At 35.5% G+C, this 22,940-nt stretch overlaps 1 protein-coding gene across 5 annotated transcripts in view; it reads right to left on the bottom strand.

Moving 5' to 3' along the window:
* CCDC102B (coiled-coil domain containing 102B) overlaps nucleotides 1-22,940 on the bottom strand; it is a 211,368-nt gene that overhangs the window by 147,663 nt on the left and 40,765 nt on the right. For 3 of the 5 annotated variants that reach the window (XR_006820993.1, XM_046024323.1, XM_046024326.1), the window contains exon 1: nucleotides 5,634-5,786. The exons of 1 other annotated variant lie outside the window; for it this stretch is intronic. The gene's annotated coding sequence lies outside the window, so the exon portion shown is untranslated. Of the gene's footprint in view, nucleotides 1-5,633; nucleotides 5,787-5,913; nucleotides 6,014-22,940 lie in introns of those variants that run through there. One more of the 5 variants, XM_046024325.1, reaches the window with a different exon arrangement.

Below are 22,940 nucleotides of genomic sequence, written 5' to 3'. Positions count from 1 at the left end.
CTGAGATAATGACCTAAGCCAAAACCAGAGGCTTAACCCACTGAGCCACCCAGGCACCCTTATTTTTTAATTTTTAAAATGTAACTTTAAATTACAAATGTTGCTTGAGTTCTATTTCTGTTGGACACCTCTACTCTAGAATATCCAAAAGAAATTTAAGTGTTTTTCTTTTTCATAGAGAATTTTACAGAAATAGAAAACTTTGTTTTGATTTTTCCGAACATGTGCTCAGTGTGTTCTCACCAAATTTCTTCCTATCTATGCTTCAAATGAAGATGACTGCTAATAACTTTACAGATATATGGTTAAAAAATGCATTCTATTGATAATTTAAACACACATCAGAGCTATGGCTGCCATTCAAATATAAATGAACAGGACACTTTCATTCTCTGCCACTTAGTCACATAATGAAGAAGCCGCAGTAGTCAAATCCAAGTAAAATGGGCATCATTTGAAACACTGGATAGGACTGTTCAACATTCTCATCTAAGCTTTAAAAGAAACCCCATTTGTTTGAAGCTGTTTAGACAGCAAGGGCTTTTAGACAAAAATAATTATTACACACTAAAACATATATAGTTGTTAAAATATCAGTTTTATTATGAACTAAAGCCCAAGAATAATATTATTGATTCATGTTTCTGAACATCATTAATAACTATAACTAAATTTTTATCCAAAACATTGGCAAAATAATAAATATTTAGAAAAATCACGAGTTTACAATTTGTTAGATGTAAAAAATTCTATGTCTATACCTTATCCTTTCCTAAAGATTCTATCATACAGTACTCTGTAAGACCAACCAAAACATCATCAAAAATAGCAATGACAACATAGGGGATATAATCAATAATACTGTAATACACTTATCATGGTGAGCATTTCAAAAGGTATAGAATTGTTGAATCAGTATGTTCTGTCCCTGAACCTAATTTAATATTACATGTCATCTATGCGTTAGTTAAAAAATTTTAAATTGGTAACTGTATGAGGTGATGGATATGCTAAAGAAATAGCAAGAAGTAAGTGGATGAAATTATTAACAAAATTAGAGTCTCAGTATGGGAATGGGTATTAAAATTAGTGTTTAGTTGTGGGTATTTATCTTTTGCCATAATAAACTCCAAACATAAAATACCGTGTTTTTCCATGTATTTTTTAACAGGAGTAGTTTTTCACACTTAAATAAATTTTTTAACAATTATTAAAAAAATAAGATGTATCTGGTAAAACCAATTATGATACTAATTGGTTAGGTAATGGAATGTTTCCAGAGACGAAAAACTAATTTAATGTCCAAAATATTTTCACATGCAGTATCCTTATAATATTCTCATCTCTCAGTTCCTATTAATTACAATAGTTTTACCTCACCCACCTACTGGCTGGTATACAGCCTAGGCACTATTACCATACTAGCATTTCTTCCCATTTCAATGTTAAGCACCTTTCTGATTACCTTCTCCTATTGTCCCTAAAATTCTCTTCTTCGACTCAACTTGGATGTCCTATTAATTGACCCCATTACCTTCTATTTACCACCTACTTCATATCGACACTGCCCTCCCTTTTCCAAGCTCCATTATTAACAAATTACCCTCAGCTAGAATGGTATTCTCTTAACCTTACTTGTCTAGAAAACTCCAATTCTGGTTGGCATCCAACTATCTGCCTGCTCTACAAATGCATCTGAGCACCTGCCAATACTTTGAGAAAACACTGCTCGGTTTCAGGTCTCACTTCAATTCTTGACTCTGAATATCAAATAAGCCCTTGGTACTGCCAGCTCAACCCTACTACATTTCCCCTATCAATTGACTTTCCCCTTCTCATCCATGCCCATAAGGCCAAACTTCCCATGTGTATGTTCCAGCTGAATCCCCTCTAGCTGAATCCCCTCTAATTGACTAAGAGACTTTGCTCCTGCAAATCCAGTCCTCTCTGTCCTACCTAAGCAAATTAAACCTCCCTCCTAAATCATTCTCATCAGCAAATGGACAGACATGCTATAATACCTATGATCTGAAAAACAGAAATCATCTTGATCCCCATCCAGGGGATCCACCACTTTTATCTGGCATTTTTTTAAGTAAAAATCTTTAGAAGATATTTTCACTCATCTCATTCTCTCGAACACATTCTGTCAGTTTTCAAGCCTAGATCTCTACAAAAACAGGAAATCAATGACTTCTGTATTGCAAAATCTAATTAACAGTTAAGTCCTATTTTCCTTGACCAATCAACAACATGTTATATAACTGACAATTTCATCTTTCCAGAATGACTCATTTACTTAGCTTCTGGAAGACTCCTCTCTCCCCGTTCCCCCTACCTCACTGAGAACTGCTCCTCATTCTGCCCTGGTGGGTCTGCCTCTGATGTAGAAGTGCTCTAGCATTACTATTTTTTTTGGGGGGGGGGGAATTCTACAAATTGAAGACAAGGATTATAAGATACCATTTGTAAGCTCTGCAATGAACATGTTTTTTACTCAAAAGGGTTCTTCTATTTTCAGCTACCAAAAATTGCTTCTATCAGTTTTAACATCAAATATCTTTTCATCTTTTCTATATATAACAGTAACTCTTAGCAAATATCATCATACATAAATCACCCAGATATTTACTTATATGAAAATATCAGTAATCTGCAAAGCTATGACTTTAATGGAATGGCATTGAGCACAACCCACCTTTTCTTTGATGGGCTGCTTCTCTCCAATAAGATGCCCAGTTTCCCTTTAGCACACTTGATAACAATTGTGCATCTACAGCTGACCAGGGCACTGAGGACCAAACTGAGGACCAGGCCCTGAGTATGCAAAAGGCTGTCTGTAAAATATAATCATGGAATACAGCCTAGACCTGTTTAATTAAAATGAAATGTCTTAAAGTCAGTGATGAAAGTATTTGGACTGACAAATGTACTTATTATTTTAGTAATGATAATTTAAAAGAATGGATCTTTACATTTCAACTATCTTCATCTGCTTGGGCATATGGCAAAAAGGCCAGTAAAACCTACTTAAATGACAATAAACTTGAAAACAAGTAGATAGTACATTTGTAAAATGATAGCATAGACACTATTATATATATATACATGTATATAATTATAACATATATTTTTTATAAAACACCTATTTAGAGAAAAGTAAAATATGTTTAAGGTTAGATATAGGAGTAAAAATGTTAAATGGGGTTTATTCTTTTTACTACACACATACGGCGCCCTACATTATCTATTAGCAACATAAATTTTATATATGTTCTTCGCCCATTCAAATAAAACTTACATGATACTTTTCTTTGATAATAGTTGAGTCTTTCCATAATTTTAAGAATGTGTGGTCCTAAGCATTCACTTATATCACACATCAAAAAGAAATGAAAGAATCCCAGTGCGCTCCCAATATCAATTCCAGAGACCACACGCATTTTTTTATGAACTTGTGATATCTGATGAAATTTCCTCTGAGAAATCAAAAGACATATTTGAATACAATGTACAAGAAAATAAAAGAGAGGAAAGCATGAATTGAATGTGAAAACAGCCAATTTAAATATAAAAACTGCTTATTTTCAGTATCAACTTCTTCATTCTATTCCCAAAGGTCAGAATGGGTCACCTGAGAGAAGTGGGATTCACTCAGTTTACAATGCTGTCTCACTGCCTCTTCCCTGTACTCTATTACCCAATGCCATCCCAAACCACTCTGCTTAACTTCTGCCAGACTTACATTCCGAAAATACCAGTGGAGCGGAGTGGAAATAGCTCGGGAGCCAGAAAGACATTATTTGGAATCTTTGCTCCAGAACTTAGTCTATCTGTGGCTTTAGAGAAATCATTTAACATTTCTGAACATCAAATTTCTTCATGTGTAAAATGCAGATATGTAAAATGAAGTTCATTCTATTATGCAACTATCAAAATTATAGATAAGTATGTAAATTATCTTACACATAGGAAATGCTATTATTTGCTGGCAGTGTGGTGGTGGTGATGATAATGAGGACGACGACGACAAAGCAAAGAGGAATAAATACTCCCCATCACTTCAGAAATGCCCAATTGCCCCCATTGTCCGATACATAGGGACAAAACTACTCTGTGTCTTCGGAGTATATAGTTTTGCACCTCACAACTTTATCTCACTCTTGAGCACAATGCCTGCTACTTACAGTGGTGCATTTCTTTTCTTTACCAGTGAGGCTCACCCCTCACCTTCCTTGTTTCATACTAATTCTTGCCTCAAAACTCTGCTTCAACTATTACTGCAAAGTAGAATGGTCTTTTTGCTTTTCGACAACTATCTAAATTCGTCTGATTTTTCAAGACTCAGCTCAGGAAGCTGGACTTTTCTTTCAAGGCTTCTAGGAAATCTTGATAAAAATAGGATTTTTGAAGGTTTTGCCATTATAGAAAATTTCAATTAACCTTGCAGTATCAGCCCAGGAGAAATGGTACTTCTCCAAAGAGAAGTTGTCCTTATATCATTTTTAATTTTAAAGACTCACTGTCATTATATTTGTGGCTCTAATAATTAGAGTAAACCCTCATAAATTTCAAGGTCACAACTGTAGCAAAGCACCAGGAAGCTATGTCCCAGTGATCAAGCAATTACTGCATCCAACAAAAACATGAAAAATGCAAAAGAGAGACCATGATATGATCTGTCATTTTACAAGAAAACTATTTTTTTTAAGTTCTGGGGGAAAAAGCAATTCACATAAAGCATTTTTCTGAATGTCATGCAAATAGATTTATTGATACCTTAAATCAATTTTGCAAAATCACAGAAAAATTACACAGATATTGTATCTCTAGCTTTTTAAGATTCCTTTTCAATCTAATGGTTATGTAAAAATGTAGATAAATGTCAGAATTCAGGAATATTTAATGCATATGCAAGGATATTCAACAAAAAAATGACTAAAAACAAGGCATTTAATCAACAGTTTTAACAAAACCCAATTCCACAAAGTATTAGCAAAGTATATTTACATGATATCAGGAAACAGAGAACTAGCCTTGATATAAATGAGCATATCAAAAAATATCACTAAAAAATATCATTGTGTATTTCAACTGCATATGTTACTTACATGTGTCTGTTTTTAAATATCTTCATTATATTTCTATTCAATAGACATACCCACTCAACATTCATTTTATAATTTATCTTTGTGGAAAATATTAACAAATATTTCCCAATGGTTTTCAGAGATCTTTTTTTTCCCCTTTTAGTTCTATAATTACCTTCCAATGAAGATCCATTTCTTTTTTATTATCTACAGGATTTTATTATTTGATTCTATGTCCCTATTTCCTCCATACTACCCAGGTAACTTATATAAGGAAATCAGTATTAGCTCTAAGTTTGAAGTATACTCTTCTGTTAACAATAACAGGAATTCAGCATGAGGACTATCCATCAAAATTAAAATAACTCTGAATGCATGAGACATAAATGAGGGTTCGCATAACAGTTTTATATTTTTTAAAAATTCTAAGGATATAGATTACTTCAAACATATTGACTAACTCATATTCACTTGGAACTACAAAACAAAGTTTTAATATCAACATAATCTATGAATGTCTAAATTTAGAGTTGAAATTCTTACCTGAGTTCTGCTTAGTATAGTTACTTTTTAAAAACAGGAGAAGTATGGCAAGCTGTCAGGATAAATAATACCAACAGTGGAAAATGGAAGAAAGAGGGAAGGAATCAAGTCCACTTTAAGAAGAAACTCCAAATCCCTCTGTTTCCCAGACCTACAGTAGTTTTGTTCTGCATCTTATAAGCAACTGTCTTTTTCTTTGCTCCGAGAATACCACATGCTCTGCTCCAGCAGGAAAATATAATAATTAAATAGAAAACCACAAGGTTATTAGGCATCTTACCCTCTGGGCTTGCTGGGCTGCTCCAGCGGCTCAGTGTTACAGACACATGTGTAAACAACAGAATTTCCTGCATCCTTTTCTCATCTGTATAGCTCTGGGGTCCTGGCCAACAGGATTATTTCCAGCATTAAGGCCACTCCACACTAACTCAAAAAAGATTCCCATTGGTTGTGAGGTTTTATCAAAACCAATACCACAACACCCTCTTTGGATCACAAGTGAGTGAACCAAAATGAAATCACTTTAATGTTCCCTAAGTACCATTATACAAGGCTTTCTACCCAATGCCAACCATTTGAAACCATGTACTGTGAGTGAAAAAGGAAGAAAATAATCATTCCCTTCATCAACAAGTATTTAACATATAAATTTAACAGCAATAGATGTAACTTGTATTGGAAAAAACTCAAATGGTGAAGGAAAAAAAAAACTAATAAAGTATCTATCTGCAAGACTTAGAGATTATACTACAGATCACAGGAGCAATAGGAAATGCCATTGGTTCAATATGATTTTTAGTAGATTGGCAAAAAAAGAATACTTAATAAAATATGTGAGCAAGCAAATGATACAAAAACTGAATGTCAAAACCCTGAATTTCAGTCACGTGGCAGGAATTGGGAGCTTCATCTCCAGAGGGCCCCTGCCCCCCAGGAAGAATTCACTGGCCCCTGGGGTGAGGGAGGAAGGGAGTGACCTTCAGTGACAGGACACAGCTGTCAGGAAGCTCTGACGACGGGGGTGGCGGCAAACCATATAAAAGAGAGCCTCTCTGGTTGATACCACAAGCACTGAATGCCCAAAGAAAGAGGCAAGGACAGAAGAAACACAATCGGCATGTTTCTTATAAACAGCATGAACACAGCATTTGGAAGTTAGAGTTAACGTCTGCAAGTCATTTTACTCTTCCTCCCTCCTTAATCTGGATGATCATTCTTAGATGAATAACGTATTTGCCATCTACTTCCAGTTAACAGATCCTCTTCCTCTTATCCCCCAATGCAACAGAGAGGTGACCATTCTCCCACAGAATGGGAACCAACCACTGAGCATGGGTTTCCCTTCCCAGGTGTTTTTGGTGGGGGGGGGGGGGGAGATATGCTCAATCGCCATTCTCTCTCCTCTTCTCTGAACTCTCTGTTCTGTCTGAAATTCCCCATTGGATTTTAAACATTGTCAAGGCTTTAGTCAATTTCACTTATGTCTGTGTACTTCCCTATCAATTCGGTCATTTTCATTTGCAGGTACAATTTGCCTCCATTTCATGGTCAGGTGACTGAAAGATTTCTTTCCAACCAAAAACTCCATTTAATTTGCCATCTACTCCCTTTAAAGCACAAAAATGACTCTCTGCAAACACGCGTGCTTGTGCGTGCACACACACACACACACGGACTCACACAACATGCATATTTTGGTTTTTCAAAAGTTTATGTACTCCTCTAAGCACTCATTCTGCTTGTCATCGCACCATTGATGCCGCTGTTCACAGCCCTGAGACGCGGAGGCTCTCTTCTCTGTCTTGGCACAACGCTCTCCTGGTCTTTCTCTTGACCTTTCGCGCTGGTTCTCCCCAGTCTCTCTGGTAGTGCTTCTTTTCTCCCCCATCCTTCCATGTACAACAGATACATTCCCTTGTTAATCAACTATCTCTCTGGATAATGTCATCCATTCTCACGGTCTGAATTACCATCGTTCTTTTCAGACAACTTCCACATAGCTACATTTGGATTCAATCCCCTCTTGAGTCTCTGACACTAATATGCATCAACACACTAGACCCTGCCACTAGAAAATATGACAGATATGTCAACATATTTAAAACTGAAATCATCTTCTCTCCATGGATTCACTGCATTGTTTCTCTCAATAACGCCAACACAACCTTGCAGTTTGCTCAAGAAAAACCCTGGAAGTCATCTCTGACTCCTATTCTATTTCCAATCCAGTACCAGTTCCTTTTGACTTTACTTCAGTAATATGCCCAGTAATGTCCCCTCTCCTTTCCACAGCCACATCCTGGGTCGAGCAGCCATCATAATCTGCCTGGATTGCTACAAGTGTCCTACATTATTCATCTGTTCCCAAACTTGTTCCTCTCCATATTTAGCAAGAGTTACAGTGGTCTATTCTTAGTACTCATGCTATTTGAAATCTTGAAAGACTTTTAGCCCTCTTATCAAATCTGTACAATACATTTTTCAAAGTGAAACTTTTCTGGATTACTTTTTCTGTCTTGTTGACCATACCATGTCTTTCTACCCTCCCTCCCTTTATTAGCTTATTCTCCTTTTAAGGTGGAGTACTTCCAAGGGATTACCACTGGTCCTATTCTCATTCCACATCTTCTGTTTGGGTGATCACATCTATTTTTGTGGCTTCTTTGGCTACACATACCATTGTGGGGTGAACTGCGTCCTCTGAAAAGATATGTTGAATGAAGTCCTCTCTCCCAGTCCCTGTGAATGTGACCTTATTTGTAAACAGGGTCTTTGCAGATGTAATCAACCTAAAATGAGGTCAAGTGAATGAGGGTGGGCCCTAGTCCAATGAATGACTGGTGTCCTTATAAAGAGAGAGGAATTTAGATACAGGCACCCAGGGGCAAACTCCATGAGAAGATACTGGCGGAGAGTAGAGTGATGCTCCTACAAGCCAAGGATTATTGGCAACTACCAGAATCTAGAAAGACACAAGGAAGGACCCTCCCCTAGAGCCTTTAGAGAGAGTATGGCTTTGCTGACACCTGGGTTTTATACTTTTATCATCTAGAACTGGGAGATAATACCTATTGTTTTAAGCCACCAGGTTTTGTTATGGTAGCCCTAAAAACTACACTAATATACATTTAATTCCCAAATACATATGGTCAGTCCATAACCATTTATCAAGCCTGAGATCTGGATGTCTTACAGTCTAATGAGAACGGGCACTAAGAGCCATTTAAACCCCTCAGTAATTCCCAAGCAGCAAATCTCTTATGTTTCTTCCAAACGTCTCCGGCGTCTTGCATTCTCAATCTGAAATAATGATGCCGCCACCCACGCAGTCTGTCAAGCCAGAAACCCTTTTATTATTCCCAGGACGTTATACCACTCCACCCCTGACCCATAGTAACTACTATTAGAGTAAAACCTGAAAGAACTGTCCATTTCTGTCTCCATCTCATCTGCTTCCCTCTCTGTTGAGCCCACACCGATCAGACTTTTGATTCCCCACAGCAGGTTTTACTCTCAAGTTTATGAACTACTAGTAGATCAGTAAAATCTAACTATATATGTAAAGCATCTTCTCATTTGAAACTTTGTCAAGTGAAAGCTCATTTTCCCACACAACCTCACTTCTCCTGGAAAGAAAGTTCATACTTTGTGCTTATTACCAAGTCTGGCTCACAAATGCTTTGTTGACAGACAGGACCTACCAGCATGACGGGAACAAAATTATCTAAGTCCCCATCTGAGTTCAAATGGTACACTGCAACCATGGCTCACACACCACACACACATACACACACACACACACACACACACACGTGCACAAGCATCTTCATTATCTCAATACTCCGTACCCCATAACAAGCAAGGGGAGCATAAGAAAAAAGGAGGAGAATATTCAGCCTTGGAATTTTCATAATTTCTTGGCAAGTTCACAGTATCTTATGGCACTCAACACACATCCGTGAAAGCTGATGTGTTGTATGTGTGGATTCTAATTTTATTTTATATATTAGGTCCTCCCTGTCAAAAGTCTGCTATTTACCTACCTAGCATGATTTCTCTGTTTCCTCCCTATAGCTAGAAAAAAAAAAAAAAAGCTGATGTTACCAAGACTCCCATTACACCATTACAGACATACTTAGCTATGTGGTACAGTTTGGCAGTAAAACAGAAGTGGGGGCCTGATAAGAATTTTTGAAAAGTTTTGTCTTCCTTATATGGATGCCTCTCCATTTCACTTCTTTCTTTATCCTTCCTTGAACAAGGATAGGAAGCTGGAGATGGAGAAGTATGAACTGATCTTAAGGTCATGAAGTCATAATTCACAGGAAGCCCCATCAAGAATGGCAGAAGCAGCCAGTATCATGACTGGCCTCATGCAGGCTTTTGGTGATGGGAAGAAAAGAGAACTTACCTGGTTAAGTCACTGTCATCAGTCTCCTCCTGTAGCCTTACTATTAAACTGGGAACTGTAAGCCCATAGAAAGTTATAACACTATCTAACTGGAGAAACAATGGGGACTATATTAATAAAAACTGATTTTACTCAGGATCTCTATCAGCTAATTGAGAGAGTTCAGAAGAAACCCTAAGCTTGAAAACTCTCACAGTAACCTTTACCTAATTTCAGAGCTATTTCTCATGATCTCTCTGCGGCTTCTCCTGATTCCCATAGGAAGTTAATGTTACAATCAATGGCAATATTCATGTACTTATTTACTTGTTTCCTCAGAGAACTATAAATTTTTAAGGATATAATATTGTATTTGTCTTTTAATTTTTGGCAGATAAGCAAATAAATGGAGGGGTGAATGAAGGTACAAATGCGTACATGATGGGTGAATGGGTGCTCTGGAAAAGCAATGAAGGAAACAAAAATCTGAAAGATACACTTCTAAAACAATACATATATGGCGATTTTTAAATTTCTCCTACTATTAGGTTTTTTTCTTACTTTCACATGCTGAAAGAATTAATGGTGGCAACATCACACATATGTGCCTCTCAGTGACAAAGTAGGATAGAGAAATACTGGAAAGTAAGACAAACAACATATCTTCTGTGGATCTTAGTCACTACTTACATTCAGCTGTACTGTTAAATCTTAATTGCTATAATTTTAATGGCTTTAAAAATATTTGTAGAATTATTCAAAAGCATCGTTAACTGTCAAAGTAACTGGAAATGTCTTGCAAGGAAGCAGTTTGGTTCTGAAGTTGTGATTTTGTTCTGGCATCAACCCTTAGGCTCTGACAAAACCAACTAGACTTTTTACTTAAGTTTATAATAAGTATATGAAAAATTCATCTTTGCAAAACTGTGAAATTATAATGAATTTATCTTTGCAACTGACATTTCAGGAACCCTCCTTGGGAATACCTACTTATGAGAAAATGGCCCAGAGACAAATACTTTCTTCTTAAATAAGGAAAATATATATGTATATATATGACGTAATAAAGATTAAAAATTAGTCATTAGATTTTGATCAAGCTCATAGCAGAAGTAAATGGTTAACTGTTCTTTCCTTGGTTAATAACAGTTTGTGATTTACATAATGTTTTGGAGGGATTTCTCAAGCTCAGCACTATTGACATTTGGAACCAAAAACATTTCCAGACATTGCCAAACGTTCCCTGAGGGGCAAAACTGCTATCTAGTTGAGCTCCATTGTTCAGAGTGATGGAGTAGTGAAAGGTGAGGCTAAGACCCAGCTCAGCTCTGCCAGTAACCAGTTGTCAACTGTGGCCTGGGGGAAAGGGATCCCACCTCCCAAGCCTTGTTTTCCCTACATCCGTATTGTCAGGAAATTAGACTAGATAACCTCAAAGGCTTATCTTACTAAAACTTGAGTGCCTTAATATCTACCCCTTCACCACCTTCCCCAAACACACACACTCCCACTCTACTCACACTTGTCAAACACAGTCACTTCAAGCAGTCTGTATGCATTAGGGTATCAAATGCTAAGAGGTGAAAACAAAAATGTTACAACCCATGTGTAACATAGGAAACCCACCTCGAACTTGGTTTTACAGAATTATCATTAACGCTTCTTAGTTAATTCAGCTCAAGAAACACTATGTACAAAGAAACAAAAATTCTTCTCCTTAATACATCTTGTATTTTCCTCAAAAGAATACAACTAAACATTTACTGTATGAATGGAAAGTACTTTTTCTACTCAGGAACTATGTTAAATTATAATTTAACTTGTTGAACAAATGGAGGAAAGATGATCCACAAAGAGAAAATTTAATTTTACTAAACTGATTTAGAAAATCTATTTAATTTCTGAATCCTTAAACTATAATCATTAGACAACCTTGCTAAATCATCTCATTCAAGGCAGAAGTAATCCTCCTCAATGCATAACTATTCTGATTAATGTTAATAAATATTCTGGGAAGCAGTAAACTACTATTTGCTAATAGTTTATGAAAATCATTTTCTCCACATAATATTTGTTTCCTTTAACTATTTCCAAAATTCATTGGTTTTGCTAATCTGTCATTTTGAATTCTTGTAAAAAAAGAATTACCTGAACTCTGAAAGGAAAAAAATAAGTTATTTCCTTATATTGTAAGGGGTTTCCATTTTTTGGTAATATATTCCAGGTATGATCAAAATGCAATAAAAAAAAAATACCAAAACAGTAATGCTTCCTAGCACAATCTACTGTTCTAAAGAAACTGTGAGTCACGTCTTAAGAAATATGGATTTGTTCTCAACCCCAGTATGTTGCCTATGTTAGACCCTGTACTTAACGTCACTGAAGGAAAATCTGGGAAATAAAAACATATATATGTGTAGAAAATTATCATTTATCTTATGTTATAAGGATCTCTATAAGTGGTAAAACATTCTAATAAAAACATCAAGTCTCATAATTATGAAGCATGAATTTTTAAAGTACTATATTCAATTAACCTTAATTTTTTTGTAACATGAATTATTATCACACTATTAACCAGGCTTGAAATCTCTTAATAAATATTTAAAACAGACTATATCGGAGATAAACCAAAGCTATTCAAAAATGAAAGAAATCCGATGAGATAGTAGAAAACAACACAATGATCAAAGCACCATTAATGGGGTGCCTGGGTGGCTCAGTGGGTTAAACCTCTGCCTTTGGCTCAGGTCATGATCCCAGGGTCCTGGGATGGAGCCCTGCTCAGCAGGGAGCCTGCTTCCCTCTCTCTCTGACTGTCTCTCTGCCTACCTGTGATCTCGGTCTGTCAAATAAACAAATAAAATCTTTAAAAAAAAAAAAAAAGACACCATTAGTATAGTTATAAAATTTCTTTTCAAGAAAGAGCAAAACATGAAGCACAGTCTTGAGTATCAGTTTTTAAGCCTGAGATGAGATACTTAACAAAACTCGTTTATGGTATCAGGAGACTTTAATATAATGGACTCCAAATACATGTTTTCCTTGCCTCACATGCTATATCCCACTGACATGACAAAAATGTAGCTGTTGTTGAATTAAAAATAAACCCATAACATACTGAAATTAAGAGAAGGAGGGCTTACATCAGACAAGACATTTCTGGAAATTTCTAAACATCAAAAGCATATTGGATCTGATGACAGGGAAACCAATGTGGTGGAAACTACAAAATACAACATCCAAAAGAGAAAGCGGCCACAAGGTAAAAGTCAATCTTGCCAGAGTGTGTGGAGGAATCCAAGAGCAGCATAAACCCAAACCTATGGGGTATTTAGCACCAAGATCATCCCTGCACTACCTGCCTGACCACAGGCTGCTGGGACCTAGTTTCTCCTTCTCACACACGAAACAGCTGCTTAAGGACAGAAAAATGTCTGGAGAAATGTCTTAATTTTTTTTTTTATTAAGTATAATTAACATATGGTGTTACATTAGTTTCAGTTATATAATATAATGATTCAACAATTCTATACATTTGTCAGTGCTCATCACAGTAAATGGGTAAATGTACTCTTAATCCCTTTTATCTACTTCCCCCATCTCCCACCCTGTAGCCTCTGGCAACCATCTGTTAGTTCTCCATAGTTAAGAGTCTGGTTTTGTTTGTTTCTCTCATTGTTTTCCTTTGTTTGTTTTTTTGGTTTCTTAAATTCCACCTGTGAGTGAAATCACATGTTATTTGTCTTTCTCTGACTGACTCCATTCACTGAGCATCATTCCTTCTAGGTCCATCCCTTTGAAGAAATGCTATTAAATAAAGTAGATAATCTCCCTGAGGAGGTTCCAAGCATGAGCACACAGGACAGGGAGAGAAGGAGAACAAAGTTTCAGGAAAATTCAAGACTACAACAGCCACTGAAGAATAAAGAAAAGAGACCCCACTGCTAGTGAAACATACTCAAGAAATCCACTGAAAAATGAAATACTTTTTTAAAAGATTGTGGATGTCTAGAGTTTGCTCACCTGCTCTCCACCCACACACCATAGTGGGAAATCCTTTCTGGAAACAGGCTTTATCTCCTTCACAAGTCCCTTATCAGGGGTCCTTTCGGAGAGAGGTCTGCTGGGTAAACAAATGTACCCACTTCACCAACCTGCCCCCAAATCTGTCACTTCACCTGCAAAAACTGGCCAACATGTTGTTATACGGATTATTCTAAACGTGCAAAATAATATCCAGAGTCTGGCACATTGCGAGCACTAAAAAAAAAAAGGTGTAATAATAATAATAATAATAGTAACAATAATAATAACATAAGATTCAATTATGCAATATGAAAAAAATGAATGATATTCTTTTTATTCTAAACACTTAAAAAGAGTAAATGTCCCTCAGGATTTTATTGAAGAAAGAAAAGAAACTGAGGTTCATGTTTTTTAAAAATATATTTTTTTTCCATTTTATTTATTTTTTCAGCGTAACAGTATTCATTGTTTTTGCACAACACCCAGTGCTCCATGCAAAACGTGCCCTCTCCATTACCCACCACCTGTTCCCCCAACCTCCCACCCCTGACCCTTCAAAACCCTCAGGTTGTTTTTCAGAGTCCATAGTCTCTTATGGTTCGCCTAAAAATATATTTTTGAAAGGCAATCTTATTTTGATATATCCCTATACAATAAGGTCATAAAAATGTGTATGTTGACTTTTTTCATGATTTTAAAATGTCTCAAATCAATAAAAATGAAATCTTTTTGGTAATGAGCCAAAGAGAAATGTATAATTTCACCTAAATCCTAGATGTATGAAAATAAAAGTATTAAAAGTAGGCTTATATTACCAAACATATTTCCCAAATGTGTTTGGTAGTATAACAACAAGACCATATTTTTTTTTCTTCAAACAGAAATTGCATTCATTTTGTTATGATGAACACCGTGTATTACACGTAAGAGATGAATCATGAAATTCTACCCCTGTAACAAATATTACACTATGTGTTAATGAATGAGAATTTAAATAGAACTTTGGAGAAAAAAATTGCATTCTTATTGGTTCAAACTAGTAAAAATTTACCTTTCTCGCTAAATGACAGAAATTAACACAAGACAATTATTATAAGGTACCTTCTATGTTTACAATTTCCTTTATCTGTTGATTCTAGAAACCTTGAAAACTACCTCAAAGACAACTGTCTTATTTATAAGTATCCTATTTATAATATCTCTGAGATCTTAAAACTTGAAACTAATGCATATTACTACTTTAGACTAATCTACATGGACTCAGCAACATATGTTATTATTAAAAGTTTTAAAATACCCATAACCCAATGCATTTGTCTTCTATTTATTCCCCAAATCACTGTTCAAGCCAAGCTCAGAAGATGTTCTAGGTAATTGGAAAAATAACAAAATAATAATTATATTTTAATATTTTGACAGTGTATAGTCAGAAGTAAATCATTTTCACGTTAGTTTTCAAAAGGTTTTTAAAGTAATAGAGTTCATTCTTTTAAAAATTAAAAAAAAACATATATATTACACAGAAGTCATGTATATCAAAAGTGGAACTTTTCCCATTAATTCTTGGAGGAGGACTTGGAAACCTGCCCACTTGGAAACTCTCTTCCCATCTAATTTCCTCCAACAATAGCCCTTGGAGGTCATCCACAACTCCCCAGACTCTAAGGAGCACTTTGGAAAACAACTAATATAATCAAATCATTATTTTACAGATAAAGAATCTCGATTTCAGCTTGGGAAGAATTACATGTCCAAATTTTTTTTCTGTCTACCCACTCATTCTTAGTAATTTTATGAGAATTTAAATGTTTTTGTTAAAAAATAATACTTAAAACATAATAAATACTTATTTTAAAGAGACCAGAACACATAAACAAGCACAAATAAGACTATTATCCATAAACCCCAGGAACAAATAAGTAATCTAGTTATGTATTATTCACAACATTGTTAGCTAATTACTACAAATGACAAAAAGATCAGTTATGCTTCCTTTATCATGGTGGGAGATGCAAGATATACTAACCTGAATGTGTCATCCTATATGCTAAAAGTTTACTAATGTGGTAGAATTTTTCCTTCACTCCTGGTAGGGCATGCACTTAGCAAAGCCTTCAACATACCAGTCAATTCTTACTCATCTAGTGTGATTAGCCTTATGTCATCGTTCTAACAGTGGCCCAGGTCTTTTTAGACCTTATCATGACAGAGGATGGAGAAGTTAACATAGACCTATGAGAAGACCTATGCCCATTCCAAATGAATGCAAAATGTTTCTGAACCAAAGAACATCAGCAAAAACAGTGGAATAGGCAACTCTGGAGCTAAGAAATTGAAAACTTGCTAAAACTGTCAGAATCTACCTACTGGAACTCTGCAAGATAAGCACAGGTTTAGAGCAACCAGATACTTTACCAGGAAAAAGTACTCTGAAACAAAGCAGGAGGTTTTTGTGGCTCAAATCAATAAATTAATTTTATTCCTTAAGAAACTATATTAAAGGGCACCTGGGTGGCTCCGTGGTTTAAAGCTTCTGCCTTCGGCTCAGGTCATGATCCCAGGGTCCTGGGATCAAGCCCCCCACATCTGGCTCTCTGCTCCATGGGGAGCCTGCTTCCTCCTCTCTCTCTGCCTACTTGTAATCTCTGTCAAATACATAAATAAAATCTTAAAAAAAGAAAAACTAAACCTAAAACTAGCAGAAAGAAACTAAGATTTGAGCAGAGATAAACAATAGAGAGAATGAAAAAAACAATACAGAAACAAAGTTTTTTTTCTTTAAAATATCAACAAAACTGAAGCCTTTAAAAGTAGAATAATGAGAAAAGACAAGAATTGTATTGATAAAATAGAAATGAAAGTAGGGATATTTCTACCAAAGTTAGAGAAATAAAGAAGAGATTATAACAGAATACTATGAGCTACTGAATGCCAAAAAAACAGATCACCTAGATGAAATGGACAGATTCCTAGAGATGCAGAGACTACCAAAACTGACTTGGAGTCAACAGAAAATCTCATAGACCTGTAACAAGTAAAGAAAAATGAGCAATCCCAAACATAAAACCTATAACCAGAAGACAGTTTTAACTACTGAATTCTAAATTAATTAATTAACTGATTAATACCATTCCTTCTCAAGCTCTTCCAAAAACAGAACAGGAAGTAAACACTTCCTAATTCAATGAGGGTAGCATTATCCTGCTACCAAAACCAAAGATATCACAAGAAAACTACACACCAACATCCCTTTTAAATATGATTGTAAAAACAATCGCAATATCATAGAAAATAGAATATAATAGCATTTTAATAGGATTTTATATCACAAAGGACTAGGATATATTCCAAGAATGCAAAGGTGTTTCAACATATAAAAATCAATGTAACCAAACACTATAATAGAAGATCGGGAAAAAAACACAGGAGATCATGTCAATAGATAAAGAAAAAGCAATTTTCAGAATCTGACAACCTGCTGATAGTCATACTCAGTAAACCAGATGTAGAAAGGAATGTCCTCAACATGATAAAAGGTATATATGAAAAACCCACAGCTAATACAAAACTCAATTATAAAACACTGAAACCTTTCTCAACTCTCTAATGTATCAACAAGAAAGAATGCCCATATTCACATCACCTTTACTTGACATTTAACTGGAAGTCCTAACCAGAGTAATTACGCAAGAAAAAGATATAAAGGCATCTAAATTAGATACAAACTATCTCTGCTCACAGGTGGAATGATCTCATATGTAGAAAACCCTAAAGATCCCATATAAAATCTGTTAGAGGCCATAAACAAATTCTGCAAAATTATAGATTACAAGAACAACACAAGGATCAGGTGTATTTCAGTACAGTAGCAACAAACAATATGAAAGGATACTTTTTAAAAAATCCATTTACAACACTACCCAAAGGAATAAAATACCTAGTAATAAATTTACACAAGAAAGTGCAAGTGTTGTACACTGAAAACTACAAAACATTGCTGAAAGATGAAGAATACATAAATAAATAAAGGCATGCTATTCTCAAAGATTAGAAGACTTAATATGGTAAATGGCAATAGTTCTCAAAACTCTACTGATTCAATGCAGGGACTATCAGAATCACAATACCCTTTTCTTATGGAAATGAAAAATCAAACTTTAAAATTCTTCGGTAAATGCAATCTGCCCAAACAGCCAAATAATCTTGAAAAATTAGAACAAATTGGAGAATATACACTTCCCAGTTTCAAAATTTACTACAAAGCCACTCCTATAAGAACAGTATGGTAGAAGAATAAACTTATAGATCAATGGAATGGAATTGAGAGTCCAGAAATAAACCTACACATGTATGGCCAACTGATTTTGAACAAGATTGTGAAGACAATTAAATGGATTAAAAAAAAAAAGTCCGTTCAACCAATGGTGCGGGGATAACTTGATTCCACATCACTGAAACTTTACCTCACACACACCACACACACACACACACACAAACTTAAAATAGATCAAAGATCTAAATTTGAGAGTTAAAACTATAAAACCTTAGAAGTAAACATAAGGACAAATCTTCATTACCTGGAGCTTAGCAGTGGTTGCTTTTTAAAAATTTTTATTTTATTTATTTATTTTTATTATTTACTTATTAATATTTATTTATTTGAGAGAGAGAAAGCAAGAGGGGGAAGGGACAAAAGGAGAGGGAGAAAGAGAATCTTAAGCAGGCTCTACAACCAGTGCAGAGCCCAACACAGGGCTCAATCTCACAACCCTGAGATCATGACCGGAGCTGAAATCAAGAGTCAGACACTTAACCAACTGAGCCACCCAGGTGCCCATTGGCAGTGATTTCTTGAATGTGACATCAAAAGCACAAGCAACAACAACAAAAATAAATAAATAAATTGAACTTAATCAGGATGCATGAAAGAAAACCATAAAGAAAATCAAAAGACAGTATGAGAGAAAATGTTTGCAAATCATATATGTGACAATCAATGGCCTAGTATCCAGCATATAGAAAGAACCCTTGCAAGTCAACAACGAAAAGATAACCCAATTTATAAATATCCAAAGGACTTGAATATACATATCTTCAAAAGAGATAAACAAATGGCTAACAAACAGATGAAAGAGGTTCAGCATCTTAGTCATTAGGAAATGCAAACTGAAGCCACAATGCAGTATTTCTTTATACCCATTAGTTTGGCTAAAATAAAAAAGACATATAATAACAAATGTTGACACGAAGGATATGGAAGAAATAGATCCTACCCTATAAAATGGTGCAGCAGCGTTGGAAAATAGTCTGGTAGTTCCTCAAAATGTTAAACATAGAGTTTCCATGAGATCCAGTGACTGGTTCCACTCCTGGCTGCAGATGCAAATGGAAATCCTTACACCTACATAAGCACTCGTACTCAAATGCTTACGACAGTATTATTCACAACAGCCGAAATATGGGAGAAAAACCCAGCACCCACTGACTGGTAAATGTGGTGTATCTACATATTGGCATATTATTTGGCAGTGAAAAAGAGAATGGAGTACTGATACATGCTATAACATTAAGGAAGTTTGAAAACATTACACTAAGTAAAAGAAGCCAGAAAAAGACAACCTATTCTGTGATTCCATTTATATGAAATGTGCAGGATGGGATAATATAGAAAGAAAGTAGATTATTGTTTGTGTACTGCTGAGGTTGAAGGGAAATGGGAAGTGACTGCTAAAGGCTGCGGGGTTCTTGTTTCTTTTCCCTCTTGGGTGATAATAATGTTCTAAAACTGATTGTGATGTGGTTGCACAGCTCTGTGAATATACTAAAGCCCCCAAATTATATGCTTTAAATGGGTGAACTACAGGTCCTGTAGTTCATAAAGCTGTTTCATAAAAAAACAACAGCCTTTGTGAGAAGGAGCAAGTTTGCCTGTCATCAGAGCTCCCTTTAATCCTTACAAGCTCTGTAGAATTACTAATATAACTCATCTCTGTAGCTGGCTATTTTTTAAACTGCCTTTTCCCCTCCCTCACTGCATGATTTTCTGCTTCTCTACTTAGTAGTCTCTAAACATTTTTGATTATGCAATCATCAGCAAGTTATATTCAGTATGAACTCATTTATAAAAGTACACATATTCATTTATACAATATGTTCATGTACTATTGTGGCACTATGTGATATGTTATTAAAGTGTTATGAGAACACACATTTATAGGGGCACCTGGGTGACTCAGCGGGTTAAAGCCTCTGCCTTCGGCTCAGGTCATGATCCCAGGGTCCTCAGATCGAGCCCCACATCCAGCTCTCTGCTTGGCAGGGAGCCTGCTTCCTCCTCTCTCTCTCTGCCTGCCTCTCTGCCTACTTGTGATCTCCGTCTGTCAAATAAATAAAATCTTTAAAAAAAAAAAAAAAAGAACATACACATTTACAAATACAGTTTTAAAATGTAAATAACTTGTTATTATTCTTTATACTTTTAAATTGTGTTATGCAATCCACCCACATAGTATGTAAAAATGGTAGAAGTCCCAGCATGCACTGCTAGGTTTCCTGTCATCATACTTCCTTGTAATTCTTTTTGGAAGAGAACTATACCTTTCCTAATTTTCTGCTACATTGCCAGCTCACACACCTATAGAAAGATGCAAACACATGTGTTGCACAAAAATTTCCTGCCGGAGTAAATTTTTGGCATTTGGATTCCTTGTTTACTGGGGGATGAAAGCAAGGGATTTAGGAACATCTGTCAACCTCATAGAAACACACTTGAGAGTGAAAGTCCAGTTCTCTAGGAGGTTGGTATATGTCATTAAAAAGGAACACAAAAAGCAACTTTGTGCTATTATTCAGAATAACCTCTATCAAAATTTAGGGTAAGTCAGATGCTGATAATCACTTTTTCACATACCCACCCTATAATTGTCTACAATTCTTCAAAATTTTGGCACAAGGTTTTCTCAGTTCTTGTTTTGTTCTGGTGTTTGAATTTTCTTTTTCATCTTTGCAGTGATAAATGTGGAAAGGATGCATTGAAAGCTATTATGAGAATTATTTTGACCAAAAGTCATAACTATTTCTTTATAGTTGTACTCCTCCAACTCTGCGAATTCCTTCAGAGCAGTTCCCATGCCTTATTCAGCTTTCATCCTCAGTTTTCAGCACACTGGCTTGATAAGTACCAGGTTTACAGTGAACGCTATGATTTGCTCAATCAGTGATACATCAAGAATTTGGACAGGGTTTTTTGGTAACATAAACATATTTTTTTTTTTTTTTTACATAAACATATCTTAATTGAATGACTTTGAGGAAAGTTTCACAAATCACTGTGCATTGTTCTCTTTTTTTTTTTTTTTTAAGGATTTGGCTTGATGATATCCAAAATTCTGTTCATCCCTGATCTGGTCATATCTGGTGAGATAGCAAACTAAGATGATACATCTCGGGGCACCTGGGTGGCTCAGTCATTAAGTATCTGCCTTCGACTCAGGTCGTGATCTCAGGGTCCTGGGACTGAGTACTGCATCAGGCTCCCTGCTCAGCTGGAAGCCCGCTTCTCCCTCTCCCACTCCCCTGCTTGTGTGCCCTCTCTCACTGTGTCTCTCTCTGTCAAATAAATAAATAAAATCTTTAAAAATAAAATGAAATAAAATAAAATGCTACATCTCATACCAAATCATAACAGCTACCCAACTATGAATACAATATTGTCAGAGATAAAGGAAGGCATTCTTGGCTATCAGATTCATACAAAATTGGTAGATAAATCAACATGAACTCATCAAGAGTAAATCTGTTGATGAAAATGAAATGACAAAACTTAGATAAAACCAGATGATGTTTTATTTGGCATATTGATCTAGAAAATCTATTTGCTGGCAAATAATAACTTTGGACCCAGTAACCAGTAACTTTTGTCATTAATTAAAAGAAATATGCTAAGAGAGGCATATGGGGAGAGAAAAATATTGATTATCTCAAGATCCCCAAGTACATCAAAGTGTTATAAAGTTGTGTTTCTACTATTAGATTGTAGGTGAAAACACCTTGAGTTATATCTCTCATTCCCTTGCCAGAAAGAGTTACCTCTTCTGTTAAACTTTTGGATCAGCGGTTTAATTACACCTTCACACAAGCCCTATCATTTCTAGTTTCTAATCTACTAAATCCAACATGCCAGCAAATGTAACTTAGTAACTAGAAAATTAAAGAAACATTTCCATTTAATTCATTGCAATGTGCTTGTCGACCTTAAAACTTTATTTTTGCCCCCTGATAATCAAACAATTGCAGTAACTGTTTGATGTATTTAGGAAACTGTTCATATTTTTTGGTAGTCTGTTTTACAGTCCAGGCAAGGAACTCTTAGAGTTACTCTTAAATCTGTTTAACTTGAGACACATGACATTGAGTCCTTTGGTTTGGACAGTTTATCACTTCTATTAACTTTAAAATTCTATACACCATGAAAGAGTTTTCTCTTTCTGGCAGCATAATGATCTAAATAACCCTTAAAACTCTACCTATGATAAGACTTTTAAATAGCTGGTAAAAAACAGAAATGATGTTTTGCAGAACTGTAAAGAAACTGAGAAATATTAGGCTAAATGTAAAGTGAAATTAAGAAATCAATGGAGGAAGAGTGCTAAAGTCAACTTTCATTGTAAGGTTATTTCCCTAAACTCAGGAACCTTGCCCCTCCACTCTGAGGACATCTTAGGGCACAGGAGAAGTGAAAGCCTAGAACCAACAACATAGATCTTCACATTGAACTAGAACGCCAAATACTTATCACCTCACAATAAAAGTAAATGATGAATTAGCCTGTGTGTGGGATATAAATGATCAATTAATTTCTGCCTGTCTTGAGCTTGATCAAATGTTAA

Source organism: Meles meles, chromosome 12 (assembly GCF_922984935.1).
Source record: "Meles meles chromosome 12, mMelMel3.1 paternal haplotype, whole genome shotgun sequence".
Taxonomy (NCBI): Eukaryota; Metazoa; Chordata; class Mammalia; order Carnivora; family Mustelidae; genus Meles; species Meles meles.
Note: the sequence above shows the minus strand (reverse complement) of the source record. Positions and strands in the feature narration are given on the sequence as shown.